Raw genomic sequence first — 4,537 nt, 5'->3', positions numbered from 1 at the left:
TATATTCACAAATTAGCATTCTTTTAGATACCATATACTCATTTATACCTTATAATTCATTCTTATATTATCTAGATTTTCTTTGGATTGTATAAATTATTTTTTGTAAATGCATTTATTTAACAGAGAGATTTAAAATCTACCATTTTGTTTTCAACTTGTCTTTTCTGATCTTCTAAGTCCTTCCTTTTTTGAGATAGGATCTCATGTAGCTCAGGCTAGCCTGTAACTTGTTAGGTAGATAAGAATGACGTTGAATTTCTGATCTTCATGACTCCCTTTCTCACATGCTGAGATTACGAATACACTCAACGATTCCCAGTTTATGTGCTGCGGGAGAGTATGCTCAGGGCTTGATCATGCTGGGAAAGCACTCTACCAACTGAATTATATTCCCAGACCTTCTTTCTTCTACTTTTTGTATGTTAAAAAGTTTTTTTTAATTAACAAATACTTTATGGGGTTCCATTAGCTATGTTTCTTTGCTTTTGTTTTCTATGGTTACTCTGTGATTTGCTATATGCACTTTTTTGCCATGTTTCTGATCTGGGCACTAGAAGGGACACTGAAGGCCCCTACCGGTGAATCAAGACCAGCATAGTCTCTTTGAGGACTCTAGCACACCAGGACAAGTACAATGTCAGGATGTGACTCTAGCCTTGGCTGCTATATGCATTTTTAACTTAGCACATTTTGCCCTCAAAATATTACACTGGTTTACCTGTAAGAATCTTATACTTCCCTCGCTTTTGTTCCATGTTTTAAGCTTTGTAGTGTGTGTGCGCGCGTGTGTCTGTGTAGTATGTGAGAAGGACCTCAAGTGTCCTCCTCTATCACTCTGCCTATTCCTTTGAGGCAGGCTCTCACTCAGAACCCAGAGCCCTTGTTTAGAAATCACAAGCTGCAGATGTTGGACTGTCTCAGCTCTCCTTGGTCCTGGATTTGCAGGCATGGGTGGGCCACCTGGCTCATTCATTGGGTGTGAGGGTCTGAACGCTAGTCGGCCACTGGTCCCTACCGTGCTTTACAGCACTGTCTCCAGCCCTGTCTTTTTTTTTTTCTTTAGAAAAATCACTTGTGTAAATAATCTTTTAAATGAGAAAAAAGTGAGTTGTATTTCATATTTACATCTGTGTTTGGTATTTTCAATACCCTCCATTCCTTTGTGCATATTTAACTTTCATCTGCTGTCATTTCTCTTCTTGGCATTTTCTTTTGCCTCATTTTTCTTCTGCTTTACATGGGGCCACATGTTCCTGCTTGCTAATATGACTATTAATTTTTAACTAGGTTCCATAAATATTGTTGCATCCTGGATTTTGTTGTATTCCTTTTAAAAAAAATTCGTTTGTTTTGGCATGATATGTTACTTGAGGACCATTTTGATCACTTCAACGCTCATGTTCCTAGGTTAGTTTGGCTTAATCTCTCTCAGAGGATGTCCATTTGGATGGCTCTGCTCACCTCTCTGCATCATTTCCAACCTCCCGCCCCTGTTACTGAGGACAGAAGTGACTTCCATCTCTGCATGAGTTCCTTGACCTTTTCTTGATTGATTTAAAGCAGCTGATAATTGTTTTGTTTTTTGAAATGTTGTCCTATACTCTTTGTGTGTGGTTTTCAGCCAAGATTCCAGAGAGCTCCTATGCCATTTTCTAGAACTCTTTCTCTGCATAGCTCCTCTCTCCATTGCTATACCTCATGAGTTCCTGCCACTTCAGTCTCCATGGACTCAGACACCTGCCTCTCAGGTTGAGTCGGCTTGCTTTCCTCTCCCCACAGGCCAGGAACTGCTTCCTTGATGGAGTCCAGGCTAACTGTACTGCTCATGTGGTTTCTTCTCTGCTCAGAAATCTGTCCTGGAAATGTTCTTTCAGACAAGCTTTTCTCATTGCTAGTACCAAGAGCTCCTTCTGGACTCTGCTCCTGCAGTGCCAGAGTGGGAATTACTGAAGAGAGCTACCTTCTACTTTCATAAGTATATTTCCCAATTACTCAGGGCCTGTTCTTCTCTGGCATTCCTTCATTCCTCATGGATATTCATTTTTTAATCAAATAGATATCAAAAGCATCGGATTTTTTTTTGAGTTTGCAATTCCTGATTATTAGTTTTATTAGAATAAGTTTTTTCCATATACCTTTTGAATATAATCTCCCAAACTCAGACTCATTAGTAGTGGGGTCTCGATCTTCAGTTCACCGAGTCTGTTCCAGGATGTATTTAAAACACATAAGAGCGTCCGATGTGGCGTGTTTGACTGTGTTTCTGCTATTGGGACCTCACCAGTGCTTTGTTTTACTCAGGACTGCCCTATGTTCCCTTTGACTGCTTGCATTTCTTTTTAACTCCCTTCCTGTGCTGGCTAGTTTTATGTCAACTTGACAGAAATTACAGTTATTCTGGAAGAGGGAACCTCGGTTGAGAAAAATGACCCCACTAAATTGCCTTGTGGACAAGCTTATGGCACATTTTCTTGATTAATGGTTGATGGGGGATTAGCTCAGTGTGGGGGGGTCACCCTGGGCTGGTGGTCCTATGCTATAAGAAAGCAGGCTGAGGGAAGAATGTGGGTACTTCGTAAGTAGTGGTCCTCCATGGCCTCTGCTTCAGTTCCTGCCTCCAGGCTCCTGCTCTGATTGAGTTCCTGCCCCAACTTCCTATGATGATGTGGTTGACTGTGATACAGAAGTACTAGTGAAATAAACCTTTTCCTCCCCAACTTACTTCTTCTGGTCATGGAGTTTTGTTACAGCAACAGAATCCCTAACTAAGACATTTTCTCTATGTATTGTATTGTTAGCTCTTTAGATGTGTGTGGTTAGCTTTAAATTTTCAGTGTGACTGTAGACTTGACAAATCTAAATCAAGTCACTATTTCTACCCTCAACAAGCCAGGAATTTTTGAACCTTTTTCACTCTGAACTTTTAAGCCTGAATGGTTTGAGTTCATCCCTCCATCCACTGCCTGATTGCTCGCCTTGTTTTTGTAAACCCCAAGTGATGTACTTTCATGCTTATTATCATAACTATATGTCAGTTGCTATTTGTGTTATGGTCACCATTGAGTTTCATGTCTCACACTCTCCTTTCAGACTCACCTCCTTATTTTTCTTTCCAGGGGATCTTACATGTCTTTTAGTCTTTATCCTTCTAAATACCATCTACATTTCTCCTTTACATTATAATCATAGCTTATACTTGGAAATTATTTTGAATTGCAAAAACTAGTTATGGGATAGCAGTTCTTTTCCTAGGCATTTTAAAGACACAATCCACTGTGCTGTGGCCTTAACATGGCTGTGGAGGTCTGCTGCCTAAACAATTGTCATTTATTTGCCTGTCAGGTTTTCTCTGACTTGGGTATTTAGCACCTTCACATGATGTGCCTAGTTAGTAGTTATTTTTATTTATCATGCCAAACCATTGTGGTTTTAAAAATATATCAAGTCAAATTTATCTTCAATGCTGAACAAATCTGCCCCTTATGCAGGATCTCCATTCTTTCCATCGCAAATTCCTGAGCATTCACTGACGTTTATCCTAAGCTATTGAGCATTTACTGACGTTTATCCTGAACTATTGAGATTTACTGATGGTTTATTACTTTACCCTCTGTTTTTCATCTTCTCATATTTCTGTCTTTTGTCACTCATTGTATTCTACTTTGAGTTAAGCTTTAGTCCTTTGTAAAAGTCTTTCGAAACTTCTAGTTCATTTATTTTCTGTTCTCTGTTCCAGCATGTTCCCACAGAATATTTCTTTCAAAGTCTGCATTTTACATTTCTAGTTGGTTCTCTTTAAACACAACATATTCTGGGGGGAGTCAGAGGCGGTGCGTGGGGGCATATATGATCTTATCTCATTGTACACATGTGTGAAATGAAGGGAACATTCTAAATCTTGCATGTTCTGAGAAGTTATGCTATCTTCACATCATAGAATTTATGTTATACTTTAAAGATCTCAATTTTTTGTACAGTCATGATCTTCCAGGTTCTCTTTCAGGGTTTCCAGTCCCTGGTGCTGAATCTTCCTATTAATTGCTTCTGCCAATTCTCACATGTGGTAGAATGTTTACCCCTGTATTTTGCCATTGTTTACTGTAAGCCCATCCCAACAAGGCCATTTCTCTACTATAGAAGCCAATGGTATATCATACCATGGAAACATTCCTCCAAAGCAAGTTAACAGCTGCATCTATCAGCAATCCCTAGGGTTACAGTAAGCAGAAAAGTATCTTTGTATTAATATAAATTTACTGGCTTAAAATGTCCAGCCAACAGAATTATTATAAATTTGAGCTTCAAACTATGTCCCAGAGTTTCTATTTTCCAAACAATATTTTCCTTTATCACCCAGAGCATGGACAGAGGCAAATAACACTCTTCATGGTTGCCTTAAGTTAAAAAATTCCTCTTGTCTCCCATTTTCCTTCTCTAGGAAGTGTGTGCATCTGCAGGTTTTGTCTTCACATAGATCCTAGTTCCAAATTCTGCTCTGTATGAATGTGAAGTTGCCAAGCCAACATCTCCTCAA

General features: G+C 39.2%; 1 non-coding gene across 1 annotated transcript; it reads right to left on the bottom strand.

Annotated features, from left to right (window-relative positions):
- Positions 1–533: 533 nt before the first annotated feature.
- On the bottom strand, positions 534–664 carry LOC116074068. Its single transcript, XR_004112047.1, has one exon. It is a non-coding gene; the product is annotated as a small nucleolar RNA SNORA3/SNORA45 family (small nucleolar RNA).
- Between the last annotated feature and the right edge of the window lie 3,873 nt (positions 665–4,537).

This window comes from Mastomys coucha, unplaced genomic scaffold (assembly GCF_008632895.1).
Source record: "Mastomys coucha isolate ucsf_1 unplaced genomic scaffold, UCSF_Mcou_1 pScaffold23, whole genome shotgun sequence".
Lineage (NCBI taxonomy): Eukaryota > Metazoa > Chordata > Mammalia > Rodentia > Muridae > Mastomys > Mastomys coucha.
Note: the sequence above shows the minus strand (reverse complement) of the source record. Positions and strands in the feature narration are given on the sequence as shown.